At 43.0% G+C, this 19,294-nt stretch overlaps 2 pseudogenes; both read left to right on the top strand.

Moving 5' to 3' along the window:
* Positions 1-3,551: 3,551 nt before the first annotated feature.
* On the top strand, positions 3,552-4,133 carry LOC129012429 (immunoglobulin heavy variable 3-23-like; annotated as a pseudogene).
* A 3,365-nt stretch (positions 4,134-7,498) lies between these two features.
* LOC129012428 (immunoglobulin heavy variable 4-59-like) lies at positions 7,499-12,796 on the top strand (annotated as a pseudogene).
* Positions 12,797-19,294: the final 6,498 nt, after the last annotated feature.

Genomic DNA, 19,294 nt, shown 5'->3' with positions numbered 1-19,294 from the left:
TTAAAAACATCAGAAACACCAGAGGATCTTTGAGGTTGCTCAGTTTAACATCTCCTATTTTAGTAGCCTTGCAGTTGTGTGAAAATCTTTTTTATTTTATTTTATTATTTATTTATTTTTTGAGATGGAGTTTCGCTCTTGTTGCCCAGGCTGGAGTGAAATGTACTATCTTGGCTCACTGCCTCTTCCGCCTCCCGGGTTCAAGCGATTCTCCTGCCTCAGCCTCCCAATAGCTGATATTACAGGCATGCACCACCACGCCCAGCTAATTTTGCATTTTTAGTAGAGATGGGGTTTCTCCACGTTGGTCAGGCTGGTCTCAAACTCTCGACCTCTGGTAACCCGTCCACCTTGGCCTCCCAAAGTGCTGGGATTAGAGGTGTGAGCCACTGCACCCGGCTGAAATCTTTTTGATTCTTTTTTGTTTGTTTTTAGAGACAGAGTCTCTCTCTGTTGCACGTTGGAAGTGGAGTGATGTGATAACAGCTCACCGTAAATTTGAACTCTTGGCTCACAGACTATGTTCCTATGTATCGTGCAGGTGTGTCTGTGTGTGTTTACCCGGCTTGGGGTTCTCTGATTTTTGGATCTGTAGTTAGGTGTTTCACATTCTTAAGATATTTTTCTTAAGAAATATATCTTAAGATATAAGTATATCTTAAGATATCATTAATTCTTAAGATATTTTCTCTGTGTTTCTAATTTCTATTTTTAAAATTTGAAATATATCTACACTATACTTTTTGATATTAGTTCTTAAATTTCTTCACTCTTTTTCTCTTTGAAATTCACTTTGTGTAATTTCCAGTAACGGAGTTTAAGTCCCTGGTTTCATTTAAAAGCTGAGCAAATTCTACTCCTGAGCGTGCCCAAGGTATATTCAATTTTATACTGCATCACTTTTGATAAATTTATGAATTTCCATTTGATTCTTTCTTAGTATTTCTCTCTGTCAGTTACCTATCGAGTCTTGCATTGTGTCCACATTTTCTTTCAGATACTTTTAACAAATTCAATTTAATTACTTTATATATCCTACTTAATAAGATAGTTCTAGTATTGTGTCATTTACAAATATCAATTCTGATGATTTTTCCATTATGACTTTGGTGTTTTTTATAACTTATATGATTTTGATGAATGTTATAATTTTTGTTGATAACCAGCCATGTTTGGACTCTTGATATTGACTTATTATTTTATTTTGTGCATTTCTGCCTGTATTTGACCACACCCTATCTGTGCTGGGCCTTGATTGTGGAGATATCTGTGCATCTCTTCAGAGCTACATTTGATATTTACTTTTGCAATGGCTGTAGCAGTTGAAGTGTGTTCTTCTATGTGCACCAGAGACTTCAGATCCTCTAGTGATACCTTGTTTTCACGCCTGCTTGGCTTTGTCTATTCACCTCATTCCATTCTACAGAGAATCTCTTTCACATTCCTAGGGTGGATTAAAGTGTTATATTTAACTGCCAATTGTGAAATTGGCCGAAGGTATTAGACTAAAGGAAGAGTCTGACCTCTCGTTGGGCCATAATTCTAGAAAGCCATTGTGATCTTGAGTCTGAGTGTGACCTTCCAAGGTTTCCCGACCTTCCTACAAGTGAGATACGGGTCTGTGTGTTCTTGCTTCTTCCCCTGGGGTACAGTCTTCCTGTTTTCCCCAGTTGTTCCCTCCCACAGCGCTAATGTTCCCTTTTGGTGTCCCCATCTTCCAGATCTGCTGCCATGACCTGCAGATTAAGGCTCTGATTCCATAAGAAAGTGAGGGGAGCTGCTTCTCAATAGAGCTTTGATGGGGACCTCTGTTCCCATATCAATTCATGAGGGGCTGCTCCAGTGCCCTAGGACGCTGATTTTCATGGCTTGCTCCTGCAGGGTAATATCTTAGTTTCATAGTGGGAATCAGAGAGCTGGGTCTGGATACATTTCAGAAGTGTGGGCTCTCATTCTCTACCAGATGGTCACTTTGGGAAGAATAGGTTTTTGTGACTGTAAAGGTTCTTCAAGAGAATAGCACAACTCTTCAGTATGTTGTCCCTTAGAATTTCTCACTACAACACGCTTAACACACTCGACTTCAAGCAATGCAATGTATATTTGTGCTCCATCTTGCAATGGCCTACGTTGAATACGACAGACTGTGCCTCAGGTAATTTCATATCTTGGCTTTATTACTCCATACAAGAACTTTCCTCTCCCTAGATTTCAATTTTTTTTTGTTTTAAACCTTCAATTATCTGAAGCATTTAGTAAAATTTGCGAACTTCCATCTTTTCTGTTTATCTGTTATTGCTGATGATATTGTTTTAAAAATAAATATATAGTTCTCATTAATGTACATTTTTAAGCTGAGCAGCATATTTTTAAGTAAAACCTAGAATAATAAAAGAATCCAAACATTTTTCAGCTGCCCAAAAAAAAACAAATTATGGTAAATGTGTTCACTGGAACACTACTCATCACTTATAATAAATATATTTCTGGTACACAGAACAACAAAGAAAAATATCTAAGTGTTTATGCTGAGTAAAATAAGCCAGACAAATAAGAATATGTACCATATTACTCCATTTATGTAATTTGTTTTAAATGAAAAAGAATCTAAAGCAATATCCAGAAGATCACTAGTTACCTGGAAAAAGGGTAGACCAAAGGAAGGGGAAAGGAGGAAACATACAGAAGAACAAGAGAAAATGTTGAGGGGAATTCACTTGTCCAGCTTGGTAATGATGGCTTACATCATGTTGATCAATTGCACACTTTAAATATGTGAAGTCTATTATCTGCCAATTAACACTCGCAAAATTTATTGCAAGCAGACAAGTGAAAAATTAGACAAAGAAAGGGTGGTATAAAGATAGAAAATATATATATTAAATGTCAGAAATGTCTGAGAATTTAACTCCTGAACCCTAGTTCCCTCCTAACTTTTAGGTGAATGGTACAGTGCACCAAAATCACACGTATTCTCAGTACAGGAAGTGGGTTCCACAAAGCACACGAGGTATGTCCAATTCTTACCAAGATTTGGTTCAGGGAGTAACAGTGATGAGGAATCACAGGCCCAGATACCGGGACTCACTCATCCCAGACATGAACTCGTAGACACACACTTAGCCCCTCCTCCATGTGTGGGTTGACTTCCACATATGTAAATGGAGAAACCATTGACTCCTACAGAACATAATTTATACAGATATACAAAAGCTAAAATAGTGCAAATATTTATCACAACAAAATTTCCTAATAAGACAGTGTATTTTCCAAATAGCATAATTGTCACCCAACTCCTGTGGGGCCATGTCATTTTATCTGGGGTCTGCCATCTCCTCAGGGTTCCCACCCCAGAGCTCTCTATGTAGTAGGAGACAAGCAAATATGGGTCTCCCTCTGCTGTTGAAAATCAGCCAAATCCTGACCCTGCTCTCCCTCTGCTGTTGAAAATCAGCCAAATCCTGACCCTGCAGCTCTGGGAGAGGAGCCCCAGCCCTGGGATTCCCAGCTGTCTCCACTTGGTCATGAACACTGAACACAGAAGACACACCATGGAGTCTCGGCTGAGCTGGGTTTTCCTTGTTGCAATTTTAAAAGGTGATTTATGGAGAATGAGAGACACTGAGTGTGACTGGACATGAGTGAAAGAAACAGATGATTTGTGTGGCAGTTTCTGACCAGGGTGTCTCTGTGTTTGCAGGTGTCCAGTGTGAGGTGCAGCTGGTGGAGTCTAGGGGAGGCTTAGTAAAGACTTGGGGGCGGGGTCTCTGAGACTCTCCTGTGCAGCCTCTGGATTCACCTTCAGTAGCTATGCTATGAACTGGGTCCGCCAGGCTCCAGGAAAGGGTTTCGAGTGGGTCTCAGTTATTAGTACAAGTGGTGGTACCAAACTCTACACAGACTCTGTGAAGGGCCGATTCACCATCTCCAGAGACAATGTCCAGAACTCACTGTATCTGCAAATGAACAGCCTGAGAGCCGAGGACACGGCTGTGTATTACTGTGCAAGAGAGGCAGTGAGAAGTCAGTGTGAGCCCAGACACAAACCTCCCTGCAGGATACCAGGGACAACCAGGGAAAGCCTGGGACACTGTGTACTGGGGTGTCCCCAGGGACAAGTGCAGGTGGTGTAAGCCTGGGTTTCCTGTCATGGACTAGGGTTGCCTTGTTAGCAAATTACCCCAGGGACCTTCTCTATATTTCAAATACTGTAATAACATTTGATGTCGTCTCTGACTGCAAAATGTCCCCCCAACTTTGTATCTTTTATTTTGTAACAGGGGGACACATCCCCACCCTGCAGAAGCCTGACTGTCACTTTGGCGGCAGAAATGACCTGCCTTGATCTCATTGATCACTGTCCTGAGGAAAATACCCCACAGGGGACCCCGATGACACCAGCAATGGCTCTGCCTCAAAACCATTGAAGAGTCCTTCCTTTCATTAGAGTTGACCACAGCACCTGGGCTTCAGCACAAGCCATACCACAGACGTCACAAAGCAGCAGGTTGACCCCTGATCCAGGTGCATTTTCTCACATTTAGAGGCTGGGAGAGGGGTGTATTCTCAAGATCAACACACTCTTTGTGGATTTTTACACAGAACACCTGCTTTTACTTCATTTGAAGATAAATGAACAAATGTGCATCTACAAATGATTGTAATTTTCACATTTATTCCAATTCCAATATTTCTGAATTCTGCATGATGTCCTGGCACAGGGTTGTCTTTTCTATAGGTATTTTTCATCAAACCAAGAAAATGCATTTTCAAATTTCCCTGTTTTTACTCCATGTGCAGAGGACTTCAGTAGAGCACATCTGACTGTGTTTGTCTGTTTTCACGCTGCTGATGAAGACATACCAGAGACTGGGAAACTTACAGTAGAAAGAGTTTTATTGGACTTACAGTTCCGCGTGGCTGCCAAGGCCTCACCATCATGGTGGAAGGTGAAAGGCACATCTGACATGGCAGCAGAGAAGAGAAGAGAGCTTGTGCTGGGTCTCCCCTTTTTAAAACCATCAGATCTCATGAGACTCATTCACTATTAAGAGAACAGTGCAGGAGAGACCCACTCCCATAATTCAGTCACCTCCCACTGGTCCCTCCCACAACATTGAGAATTATGGGAGTTACACATCAACATGAGATTTGAGAGGGGACACATCCGACCCATATCATTCCACCCCAGGTTCCCTCCCAAATCTCATGTCCTCACATTTCAAAACCAATCATGCCTTCCCAACAGCTCCCCAAAGTATAAACTCGTTTCATCATTAACTCAAAAGTCTACAGTACAATGTTTCATCTGAGACAAGGCAAGTCCTTTCCACTTATGAGCCTGTAAATTCAAAAGCAACTTTCAAGCATTGGGTAAACACACCCATTCCAAATGACAGAAATTGGCCATAACAAAAACGCCCCATGCAAGTCCAAAATCCTGCAGGGCAGTCAAGTCATAAAGCTCCACAATGATCACCTGTAACTCCCCTTCTCACACGCGGGACATGTTGATGCAACAGGTGAGTTCCGATGGTCTTGGGCAGCTCCACCCCTGTGGCTTTGCAGGGTACAGCCTCACTCCTGGCTGCTTTCACAGGCTGGTGTTCAGTGTCTAGGGCTTTTCCAGGCACAAAGTGCAAACTGTCAGTTACCATTCCAGGGTCTGGAGGATAGCAGCCCTCTTCTCACAGCTCCACTAGGCAGTGCCCCAGTCGGGACTCTGTGTGGGAGCTCTGGCTCTATATTTCCCTCCCTCATTGCCCTAGCAGAGGTTCTCCATGAATGAGCCACCATTGCAGCAAACTTATGACTGGATATCCATGTGTTTTCATACATCTTCTGAAATCTAGGCAGAGGTTCTCAAACCCCAATTCTTAGCACTCTTTCCATAATGGTTCATTTTTTTGGCCTGTTCATTACTGGTATTTTTCAAAGGAATCTCACTTGAATCTTTACTCTTTTGCATTTTGTCTCCATGACAATGTTGGGAAGTTTTACCTCCACCATCATAACATGATCTAGTGATCTGACACATTGTGCAAACAATACCTACAGATTCAGAAGCTCTTTGTTTTTCTTTCCACGAAATATAATTCTTTCTGTTCTGTGTATGAGCATGTCCTAGCAACCCTGTACACAGCCACATAGATGTCTACAAGCCTATGAATTATTCTCTGTAAACAAAAATCTATCTCAATTTCCCTCAATGTTCATAATTCTCTTGAGGATGAGGAAGGTCCTTCTCGATCTGTTCAAACAAAATGCCCAGAAACCATCTGGCAGGTATGGAGTTCACCTGGCTCTGGTGTGGGGACTGTCTCTTTCTCTCTATTGTCCCACAGGTCAGTCCAGTGTTTCAGGTCCTAAGAAGAAAGCCCAGGTTTGTCCTGATTTTAAAACACATCAAACTTCTGATGACTCTCCTGTTACCCACATCCATGGAGATAGATTATTTATTATATAATTCAGCAAACTAATATCAAAGGCCCAAGTTGCAATACTGCACATCCTAGGGTATGTTCATGCAATTCAATGGAGGAGAAAGTCTTTCAGAGACAGATGGACCTGAAATGATAAATATGTGGGTAAGGACTCTGGACTTGAGCATCATTGTCCAGCCATGTTTCACAAGTCTGACCTGTCAGGGAAGGGCCAGAGTTCCTTGGGCTCTCAGAGGAGAGGGGTCACAGAGGTCCTCTCTGGTTCCCCAGAAAGGTAATCGCACTAATCTTCATGATCTTCATGAGACTATCCTCCAGTGCTGACCTGTTATAGAGTTTTTGTCTGAAGTTGTCACTGCAATCCCTGATCCACATATTTTCATTCAGAAGTGTTTAGAGGCCAGGACACATCTTCAAGGTCACACATTGAGAAGGGTTGAGATATGTCTCACTACCTTCTCCTGAGATCTCAGACAGAATCCCAAATTTCAAAATGTCACAGAAGGGCAGCTCTCAGGAGCTTTTTTAAAATGACCCACTTCCAGGGACAGGGAGCTTCCCTCTAACCATAATGGATGTTCTGAACTACAATAAACATTGGATGGATCCAGGATTGTTTGCAGTCACTGTCATTATTACATTCAGCTGCTGTTTCAATGTGTCTGAAGTGGTAAATGACAATTTAGATGACCTGGGTGTGTGGTTGGTTTTATATAAATATTTAAGGGTAGAAGAGTATTGACCGTTTTCCAAAATCTGTCATTAATCCATGATCACACTCATCTCCCAGACCAGCTCCTTCAGCACATCTCTTTACCTGGAAGAAGAGGACTCTGGGCTTGGAGAGGGGGGCCCCAGGAAGAGAACTGAGTTCTCAAAGGGCACAGCCAGCATCCTACTCCCAGAGTGAGCCCAAAAAACTGGGGCCTCCCTCCTCCTTTTTTCACCTCTCCATACAAAGTCACCACCCACATGCAAATCCTCACTTAGGCACCCACAGGAAACCACCACACATTTCCTTAAATTCAGGGTCCAGCTCACACGGGAAATACTTTCTGAGAGTCCTGGACCTCCTGCACAAGAACATGAAACACCTGTGGTTCTTCCTCCTCCTGGTGGCAGCTCCCAGATGTGAGTGTCTCAGGGATCCAGACATGGAGATATGGGAGGCTGCCTCTGATCCCAGGGCTCACTGTGGGTCTCTCTGTTCACAGGGGTCCTGTCCCAGGTGCAGCTGCAGGAGTCGGGCCCAGGACTGGTGAAGCCTTCGGAGACCCTGTCCCTCACCTGCGCTGTCTCTGGTGGCTCCATCAGTAGTTACTACTGGAGCTGGATCCGGCAGCCCCCAGGGAAGAGACTGGAGTGGATTGGGAGTATCTATTCCAGTGGGAGCACCTACTACAACCCGTCCCTCAAGAGTCGAGTCACCATATCAATAGACACGTCCAAGAACCAGTTCTCCCTGAAGCTGAGCTCTGTGACCGCCTCGGACACGGCCGTGTATTACTGTGCAAGAGGCACAGTGAGGGGAGGTGAGTGTGAGCCCAGACAAAAACCTCCCTGCAGGGAGGCGGAGGGGGCGGGCGCAGGTGCTGCTCACGACCAGCAGGGGGCGCGCGGGGCCCACAGAGCATGAGGCCGGGTCAGGAGCAGGTGCAGGGAGGGCGGGGCTTCCTCATCAGCTCAGTGGTCTCCCTCCTCCCCAGCACCTCAGCTGTCCCCAGGGCTCCTCTTTCTTTATTATCTGTGGTTCTGCTTCCTCACATTCTTGTGCCAGGAAAGAAACGAGGAAGACAAATTTTCGTCTATAGTTGAAGTTTCACCAATTACTAGCAACTTTCCTGCAAGTTCCTGCATGGCCCATTATAACTTATTGATTAAAAAATACATATTCTAATGCTTCTCACCATCGTTTGATTTGTGTCATCAACTGAATTGTGCCCTCTTTGAAATGCATATGCTGAAACCTTAAATTAAATGGATCTATACTGGAATTTTAATGAAACAATTAAGGTTAAATGTGGTCATAAGTGTAAGACCCTAATGCAATAGACGTGTCGTCTTCATAAGAAGAGGAAGAGACACCAGAGTCCTCTCACTTTTCACGTGCAGGCAGAGAAGAGGTCATGTGGAGACGTCATGCACTAGAAGGTGGCCCAGTGCAAGCCAGGAAGAAGCCGCACCAAGAACCAACCCTGCCAGCACATTGATCTTCAACATTCAGACTGCAGAATTTTAAGAAAATCAATATTTGTTGTTTAAGCCACCCACTCCTTATTGTCTTCTTATGAAGATCCACACAGACTAATACCACATAACTCTGTTAGCGCTGTCCCCTGAGTGGAGAATCAGCCCCCTGAGGCTGGGCACATCTCTCAGATTTCCACATCAAGTAGGCAAAAAAATAGTAGTTCTGATTTAAAAACTTGTCATGTCCCTGTTGGCCAATTTCTGGGCAAGGTCTTTTAAAGAAGCCCTGGGGGCTTTGTTACAGAATTTGTCTTTTACATTTTATTAGGACATAACTAATGGACAATGAGTACCAGTTGGATGCAGAGTGACCACTGAGCATCTTCTGCTGTCTCCTAAGTATGCCACAGAAAACCGCACCAACATTACTCTATGTCTTCAACTTTATAAATTTGCACAGATTGGTATTTAAGGCAGGCCCAGCGTTGAAGAACTCCTTTAGTTTTTGCTTCTCTGGGAAAGGTCTTATCTATCCTGGCCTTGGTCTTCAAGTTTCGGCAATTCTGGAAAGCCAAGGATGCCTCCATCTCCTTCTCCATGCTCTGCAACTCATCTGAGAACAGGTTTTTCATTGGAATGTCTTCTATTTAAGGAATAAGAGTCCCTGTTTCAGGCTTGGGTGCCTGAGTGCCTCTACTGGATCCAGCCCAGGATTGGAGATACTTTTCAGAACACAACGTCACCTGAGACATGACCAGTCACACTGTTTCACTTTCACAATTTCTGCTTCCTCACCAGAAAATTACAATTGCAGAGACTTTTTCATAAGCATTGTGCCACGTCCTTTCTCTGTTTTCTTGCCTATTCATTTCTGTGAGACCAGGTGCCACATCTATGTAATCAGGTTAGAATCCTGCCTCCAGTAACACACGAAGAGGACCTTTGGTTGTACTTTTGGTCTTTGCTCCAAAAAGTAAAGATTACAAAAGTCATCACCCTCATTCTTACACCAAGAATCATCTGCACAATCTGATCTTCAATACAGATTAGAATTCATCAATTGAATGAAATTCCATTTTTTTAATTACCACTCCAAAAACTGGAGAGAAGGGCATGTCCAGAATGGCAGTTGACAGTTGCTTAACTGGAAGAGAAGCTGCAGAAGCCATAAGCTGTTGAAGGCACTTACATGGTTAGCACTATAGACGTCTGCAAGACAGATGTGGACTAGGGTGAAATGACAGTTCCAGAGAGCTGCATACACCTCAGTCTTCTGGGATTCCTCTCCAGAAATCTCCAGAATCTAAAAAATGCAATCCAAATACGTTTCCTATGGGTCAGAATTGGGGAAGTTCAATTACTGAAAAATATACCAGGAGCCTTCTCCAAAAGATCTACAGGGAAGAACTTTTCCAGGACCTTATGCAATGTGAAGGGAAGAAAAATCTGCCCATTCCAGATCCCGCCCCACTTCCTCCATTATTGTACGAATGAGTAAAGTTAGCCAATAGGGTAAGATGTAAGCAAATAGTCCCGGGAAACTGAAACCACAAAAAAGAGTAAAGATGAAAATTTGGATTTTCCCCTGGAGACGCCTGGTCAAGGTCACAGCCCAGAAGAGGAAGCCGATCCAGTCTCTAGGTTTCCATGGTCAGAACAGGCAGTGCTGACCTGCACTGCACAATCCTTTCTAACCAGGATGATGGTCTGGATTAAATATGAGGGTGTGGCAATGCACAGACTCTGAGGAGAACATAGGGACACTAAAAAAGCAATGGCAGAGAGTTAGACAAGGATAGTAGAGCAATATGAAGCCTCTGACTTCAACATTTTTAAAAACAAGATCTTGGAAACTCCCTCGTTCACCTCAGCTTCTTTTATCATGAAGACTTGGCAAGGTTCTTAGCTGAGACAAAGAAAGTAGCAACCTGCATGCATTTCCGAAGTCTCCACTTGTATCCTGTTTGCTTTAGATCTCTAGGAGAAAAAAGTCAGATACCTCGGCCTAGTGTCAGTGTAGGAGGCACTTTCTACAGGCAAGGCACCAGAAGGAAGGGAACACATGTGTTATTGGAATAGTGGGTATGAAGTGTGCTCTCACCTGAAAGCATCTGTGCCTGCTGGAAATCTCAGAGGCAACATTCAACTGCAAGAAACAAGGCACATCCACATCTCCTGGAAGGTTTTGGATTCATTGTCCACTGATTCAGTGCAACTGGAGCTTCAGAGAAGGGGCTCCCTCCTGTGTCATAGCATGCTTGCTTTAAGTTTCCTTATAGAGTTCATTAGATTTAGTAAGGCTAATCAATTTTTTCAAGAGATGGTGTCAGCAGCATATGCTGTCACTGAAGGAGTATTCTAAACCAGGACAAAGCCATTTCATGTTAGGCTAGGGAAGCTGGGGGAAGATGCTTTGTGAGCCTCACAGGAACTTCCTCGCAAGGCAAGGTCTGGGCTGGAGGGGGCGCGCAGAAGCCGCCCGGCACAGGTTCCATCCCCGGAGCGGTGCACAGGAGGCTGGGGGTGAGGTTTCCACTCAGCACCTGTGTCTTCCTTTGGCAACAAAAAAAAAATCCTAAGTGTTCAAGAAGCTGCTGATGTGTCTTTACATATCCCATCATGTCAGAACCATTCATATAACTTAAGGCAACCAGAACTATTTTTTAAAGTGGGTTCCAAGGACTGTAAATATCTTAATAGTGAGGATATAAAGGATAGGAATGGTTATACTAATTGAAAGGATACAGAATTGTGGGAGTCACTATATTCCTATGAATTAAAAATTCAGATTTCAGTGTTAAATAATGTTGCCTACATTGTGTGAGTGACAGGGCAGTGGTGGATCTGAGAGTGTGGCAGGTGCACAGACCTACTGAGTCAGAAATCAATATGGGAAGATGAGGATCTATGGATATGAACTGAAAGTATGTAAAGAGTTCATGAAATTATATTAAATGGAGTAGGAAATAAAACCCAAACTTATCCAAAACACAAATTCCTTGACTATTATTTTGGGAGCAGTGAGTTCATCCGGAACCCCAAACTTCTCTTACATCTTCTGATTCCTATTGTCCATAAGATGAGAAATTCAGCTCTAATTATGCATCACAGGGCAAATCTGTAAACCAAGAGTGTTTCTATTGAAGATCGTGGTGGATCAGGATGCCAGGCAGGTGCTGGAGACACTGTCTCAGGAGTGCCCAGATGATCTCAGGGGGACATGCTGGACAGTCAAGTGGGAGATCTGCAGTCACTTTCTCAGAGTCACCAGTGAGCTGTGCTGGTGCCTGATGGGACTAGGATGAGGTAAAGGCACCTTCTCAGTGTCATGGAGAGTGATGGTTCCAGAAATCATCCAGGTGGTCTATTCGCTAGTCAAATATGGGTTCACAGGGAGGAGCATGTGCTCTGGGTGCTTGGTCTTCAGTGAAAGGATGTCTGGCCACCGAAAGTTTGTAAATGGAGCACGGCATGCATTTCCTCAAGGAGGATTAGGGCTTGGAGCATCAGCATCCCACCCTTGTAAGGCTGATGTGTCATTTACCTTCCCTTTCTTATCCTGAATCAGGGTCTTCAGCTATGAAATGCTCTGACTCATAAATATGCAAATAACCTGAGATCCACTGAGGTAAATATGGATATTTGTCAGCCCCGAGAGCATCACCTAGAAACCACATCCCTCAGCTAGAGAAGCCCCAGACAGCACAGTTCCTCACCATGGACTGGATTTGGAGGATCCTCTTCTTGGTGAGAGCAGCGACAGGTAAGGGGCTGCCAAGTCCCAGTGATGAGGAGGTGATTGAGTCCAGTCAAGGTGGCTTTCACCCACTCCTGTGTTCTCTCCACAGGTGCACACTCCCAAATGCAGCTTGTGCAATCTGGGCCTGAGGTTAAGAAGCCTGGGGCCTCAGTGAAGGTCTCCTGCAAGGCTTCTGGATACACCTTTACTAGCTCTGCTATGCAGTGGGTGTGACAGGCTCCTGGACAAGGCCTTGAGTGGATAGAATGGATCATCGTTGGCAGTGGTAACGCAAACTACGCACAGAAGTTCCAGGGCAGTCACCAATACCAGGGACACGTCCACGAGCACAGCCTACATGGAGCTGAGCAGCCTGAGATCCGAGGACATGGCCGTGTATTACTGTGCGGCAGACACAGTGTGAAAACGCACATCCTGAGAGTGTCAGAAACCCCAGGAAGGAGGCAGCTGTACTGGCATGGAGGGGATGACAAAGATTATTAGATTGAAGATTTTCTTAGAAAATGACATTAAGTCATTAAAGAAAAGGAACAACATAAATATGTATTTGAGAAATTTTAATTATTTGAGAGATTTTTCATACAACATTTATTCTGTAAGCTATTTCAGGGATTGGAATATGAATCAAATTAATAAAGCTGATATAGACTTCCTCTGAATGTGTCTTTGTAAACATCAATTTCTGAATCAGTGTTGTAAATATTTTGGAGCACAGACACAAGATCACATTTTTACTCTACTTTTAACTCTATTTTTAAAAAATGCCAAAAAGCATCTTATTTTGTGCATGTCCCATTTTGAATTCCCACCGTCAATGCATGATAATTCTCGGTTTTCCTCATTCAAGTTGCCATTTATCTTTAAGAGTATTGTGTGTTTTAACCATTCTAATAGGTGAGTAATATTATCTAATTTTTCTTTAAATGCACGTCCCTAAAAAAATTCATATTTAACAATATTTGTTTAATTTTTGGTGAGATGCCTCTCGTGATATTTGGTTTATTATTAACTGCATTTTTATGAGTTGCAGGTATGCTTGCATATTGATTATAAAAGTCATTTAACAAATTAAAATAATTCATTTAACAAATTAAAATAATTCATTTAACAAATATGCGACTTGGATTTTTTTTCTCCAAGTCTGCGGTTGTCTTTTACTCCCTAATCCCTGTGTATTGCAGAAAAATGTGTGTGTGTGTGTGTGTGTTTGTGCAAATTTAGATTAAAAACATGTAAATTTTTATTCATTTAAAGATCGTTCCTTTGGCATTATATCTGAAATCTCATTATAAAATACACTAATAGTGATTATTTTTTTTCCATGTCTCTAATCTCAGGACGCAACCAACTCATGAGTGTTTAACCTTCCCTACCTGATTGGAGGACTATCCACCTGAGATATTTGGAATACTTCTGTAAGGAGATGTGTCCTTCCCATTATTTCTTTATTTAGTCATTTATTGATGTCCGTATTGGTTTATGGATGTCTATTTCATACTCTGAAGAAGATCCTTGCTACATTATTCGTTTGGTTGTTCAAATCACCACAGCTTTATAAGGTGCTGGGAGCTCATTTAGTTTGAATCCTGCATCCTTACAGCACACCTCATGTTTTTTTAAAAACATTTCCCTGTTTCCAAGTATTACAATAAATTTTAAGCTTCTTTTCTACGTTACCTTTTTTGTACATAGAATCAGCCATTTTTCTAAAGACTGCTTGTTTCTGATGTTAAAGAATAGTATTAAAATTTAAAAATATGGTACTGGGTGTTGTTAATGTGGTATCAGTACTTCTAGCACATCCAAACCAATTGGCCTAGTATAGGTGCCTGTTTATATGAACCCATGTTTATGGACACATCGAAACTGTTTATGTATCTAATCTTCTGTAACTTGATTACATTAAAACTGAGCACACACTGGTCTCTCCACCCAACTATGCTGCCACATGGACCTTTCTAGCCTTCCTTCCTTGACTCTCCATAAGCACCCACGGCTAAGTGAGGAAGCCCCCATCCCACCATACGCCATTTGATTACTTAGCTGCACAATTTCAGGACATGCCCAGCAGTATCAGAAATGTAAAGCTGTACCCCTGTTGAAAACATGTTTACCTACTAGAACAGAGTGCTTATGTGCAGTTTCTTTACACTTTAAACTTATAGAATTTCCTCATTTTTAAAGGTGCTTAGGTCGGCAAGTTCATTTTCCACTTTCCTCAGTGAAGTCATTTCAATGACAATGTATAACGTCATTTATTTGAAATTCTTTCGAAGCCAAAACTATAGTCAGGTAAACATATAGAGGATATTCAAGGAATTAGAGAGTGGGTATAAAATAAGTAAAAATGGCACTGGTTAAGAAGAGTAAAATTATTTTTAGTGATATACAATGATTGAGACATGAATGACACGATTAATTTGGCTAAGCTCATACTTTTGTGACAGAAAATATAAACCTAAATATATACAATTTTTGTAAAAAAAATTTATCAGTTCATTAACCTCAGGATTAAATGCAGACTTTATAAAATTATCTAATAACTTATTTGGTGAGGGTGGGGATATCATGATACGCATGCAACAAAGAATGAAGTAATTTTCCTCATTTGCATATAAGATGTTACCATTCACTAAAGACCTTTAATAAAAAAATCAATTTTCTAGGCGATCCAGGTTTTTTTCCTTCTTCAAGCAAATAACCTATAGGATTATTTTCTTTCCTTGGTTGAGAAAGATTTTCTACAAGCTTCAGCACACTTCAGGCATACACCGTCCCTGAATGGGCACTTACCCTCAGATGGGTACACACACCTGTCAACATGGGGACTCTTCTGTCAGACAAACACACCTTTACTCATGTGGATTCTTCCTTCAGACAAACACACATGTCCCCACATGGACTTTTTCCTCAGATTACAACATTTGTCCTTACATTTACTCTTTCCTTAGAAAACAGACATTGCATCATGTGGACTCTTGTCTCAGACAAGGAAACATGTCTCCATGTGAACTCTTCCATCAGATAAGTATGTGTATTTCCACATTGACTGTTTCCTTACACAAGCACATATATCCACTATTGAACTGTTTTGTGAGAAAGGTATCCCTTTTCTCTGGAAATGTATTTTTATGTTCTCACTGAACATGCTTTTTGATAATGTTTGCTACTATGAAAATACCTGAACACTGACCATACTAGAGAATAAAAAAGAGTAATAAGCAGATTAACCCTGTGCATCCAGACCCAGGAGTCCTTTGATCCTTCCCCCACTGAAATGGAGACACAAAGGATGGATGAGCAATGCTGAGCAGTGCACCCATGGCCACAAAAGGAAAGATATGGAAATGGCCACAAAAGGAAAGATATGGAAATGTGTCCCCTCCCCTCCTGATGAAAGGCAGCTCATCCCATTTTCCTGCAGGACCTGGTGAGGAGCCACCCCATGTATGTTCCCTTGCTCAGTGTCCACACCATGGAGTGTGCACTGATCTGGGTTTCCCTCCTCATCACCCTCAATATTAGCATCCCTTGTGAATCAGGTCCAGCTGCGGCTGCTCCACATGGGGCCATTCTTCCATTTCCTCTGTGTTTGCAGAAGTCCTGTGTGAAGTTTACTGATGGAGTCAGAGGGGAAAATTGTATACCCCAACGGTTCACTGAGACTCTCCTGCAAAGCCTGATGTCACCTTTACTGGCTACAGTATAAGCCTGATCCAGCAGGCTTCATGACATGGATTAGTGCGGGTGACAACAGTGAGTGATCATGTGGGAGTTCTCAGAGTTACTTTCCATGGGTTCAAGTAAATTAACAGTCCCAAGCAACACCCTTTCAACTGCAGTCTACCTTAAAATGACCAACCTGAAAGCCAAGGACAAGGCCGAGTATTACTGTGAGGGACACAGGAGAGGGAACACCTGCGTGAGCCCAGACGCCATATCCTCTACAGGGAGACAGGAGGGAACTGCGTGGTAGATGCTGCTCATCACTACCAAGTTGCACTCAGAGCTAGCAGGGGTACTCAGAACCACAGATGGCGCTCAGGACACCAGGGGGGCTCAGAACCACCAGGGGGGCTCAGAACCACCAGGGGTTGCTCAGGACACCAGGAGGTGCTCAGAACCACCAGGGGACACTCAGGACACCAGGGTGCACTCAGAACCACCAGGGTGCGCTCATGACACCAGGGGGTGCTCAGAACCACCAGGGGGTGGTCAGGACACCAGAGGGTGCTTACAACAACAGGGGATGCTCAGAACCACCAGGTGGCCCTTAGGACACCAGGGGGAGTTCGGAACCACCAGGGGGTGCTCAGAACCAACATGGGGCGCTCAGGACACCAGCAGACGCTCAGAAGCAAGAGGGAGCGATCAGGACAACAGGGGCTGCTCAGGACCACCAGGGGGAGCTCAGGATACCAAGTGGCACTCAAGCATCAGGGGGCACTCAGGACACCGGCGGGGGGGGGCACTGAGAACCACCAAGGGGTGCTCAGGACATCAGTGTCCTCTTAGAAGGGCTCTCCACATCAGGAGCCTGTGAGGCTATGGTTTCTTTTTAGCCTTTGGTGATTCCTGACCTGGGCAAGCAAAAGTCTTTCCCAGAACTTCTCACCATTAATTCCTTGTAAATCCATGATTTCTTACCTACAATACATTAGTTTAGAACACAGATTTTTTTTTTTTTTTCTAGACAGAGTCTTCCTCTGTTGCCAGGCTGGAGTGCAGTGGTACCATCTCGGCTCACTGCAAACTCTTCTTCCCAGGTTCAAGTGATTCTCCTGCCTCAGCCTCCAGAGTAGCTGGGAATACAGGCATGTGTCTCCATGCCCAGGTAATTTTTGTATTTTTAGTAAAGACGGAGTTCACCATGTTGGCCGGGATGGTCTCAATCTCTTGACCTCGTGATTCAACCACCTCAGCCTCCCAAAGTGCTGGGATTACAGACGTGAGCCACTGTAACCCAATCACAACAGGGATTTAATTCAACTTTTTTTTCCTTCTTTCTCTTTCTTTCTTTCTTTCTTTTTTTTTTTTTTTTTTTTGAAACCTCGTCTCGCTCTTCTCCTCCAGGCTGGAGTGCAGTGGCACAATCTCGGCTCAATGCAACGTTGGCCTCCAGGTTTCAAGCAGTTCTCCTGCCTCAGCCTCCAGAGTAGCTGGGATTACAGATGTTTGCTACCATGCCCAGCTAATTTTTGTACTTTTACTAGAGATGGGGTTTCGCCATGTTGGCCAGGCTGGTCTCGAGCTTCAGATCTCAGGTGATCCACCTGCCTCAACCTCCCAAAGCACTGGGATTACAGGTGTGAGCCACCCCACGCTAATTGAACTTCTAATGCTGCATATTTTCTGAGTAATACTAGCAATGATCTCTCAGGACAATTCTTAAAATAGGTTATTTATATATTTTATTTATTAAAAATAATACTATTATTAAAAGATTAAATTTTTTTAAATTGCACTTGCAATTCCAGCACTTTGGGTGGCTGAGGCAGGCAGATCACTTGATCTCAGGAGTTTTAGAAGAGGCTAGCAACAGAGTGAGATCCTTTCTATACAAAAAAGAGAAAAGATAGCTGGCTGTGATGCTGCCTGTGGTCTCAGGTGCTTGTAAGGCTGAGGTGGGAGTATCCCTTAAGACTGGGAGGCTGAGACTGCAGTGAGCTGTGATTGTCCCACTGCACTCCAGCCTGGTTGGCCGAGTGAGACCCTGTCTTAAAAAATATGCATCCTCAATACAAACTGTTTCCATGAATAGAGTTTTGTGTTTTTGTGTTGTTAGGTCTTCATTGACACGGCTAATTCTAATATGGGAGGTAAAATAAGTAATGCATGGACCTTCAGATATTAAGTCATAGGGTTATTATGACTGTGCCCTGAGGGAGTGGACCAGAGGTCGTACGCACTAGTGGCCATAGCTTTGGCAAAGGATGTTCATGGGTTTCTGAAAGTTTTGATAATTTTAATTTTAAAATTGAATTTATTATTTATTTCTTCTTCAACATTTCCAGAAGATTGTTGGCAGTAAGGGCAGGGTAGTATTGGAGAAATACTCACAAATTAGAGAGTTATTTTGTAATTATTCTCCTGAGATTTACACGAGTCAATTGAAGTTCATAGGTCACAAGCTGAAATATCAAAGTGAAGAAGCATTCATCAACCATAATGGCTGTAGTTTTTGACAAGGCAGCGCTTCAATTCAGCCGGAAAAAAAAAAAGACAACAATAAAACTTTCAAATACAGGGGAGTCTGACCTCAGTCTCTCTCTCTCTTATAAAGAAAAAGCTGTGCCACATCAAGATTTTTCTTCAAGCTCTCAGATAGAATCAACATTGGCAGTGGAACAGCTAATCACTTTCTCCTTAGAAAAGGCTAAGGTCTTAGAGGAATGCAGAGCTGTGTTCATGAAGAAGATGACATTGTTATGTCTTCTCCTTTGTCGGGTGACTGTGCCCAAGTTGTGTGTTTCAGATGTCAGACACGACCTATAGGGATGGTCGTGGCTGCACGTGACTGACAGGGACTTAGTTTCTGTATCTGTAAGTGCCCCATCCTAGGAGGAGCTACAGGAGTCAGCCCTAGACTGGAAGTGCCCTCACTGACCGTCTGCCTCACCTGTGCAGTCTCTGGCCAGTTCAAGAAAGTTATACCCCTGGAACTTCTTTTGTCAAAAGTACTCCATCTAGTGTGTATGACCTATGGTTCACACCCTCAAGGAAACAGCCATGATCATCCTATCACTTGGTGTCTAGAAGACTCATGCATTTTTAATTTTACCTCCAATGTTAGACTCTACTTTATCACATGCAGACACCGCAGAACATTTTGAGACATTAATGTGTGATGCTGAAAAATTCAACAGTGCATAAAAGTTGCCTTCCCATCATAGCCTGTAGT

The sequence above is a fragment of the Pongo pygmaeus genome, chromosome 15 (genome assembly GCF_028885625.2).
Source record: "Pongo pygmaeus isolate AG05252 chromosome 15, NHGRI_mPonPyg2-v2.0_pri, whole genome shotgun sequence".
Classification (NCBI taxonomy): Eukaryota; Metazoa; Chordata; class Mammalia; order Primates; family Hominidae; genus Pongo; species Pongo pygmaeus.
The sequence above is the reverse complement of the archived record's forward strand: the minus strand, read 5'-3'. Positions and strand labels throughout refer to the sequence as shown.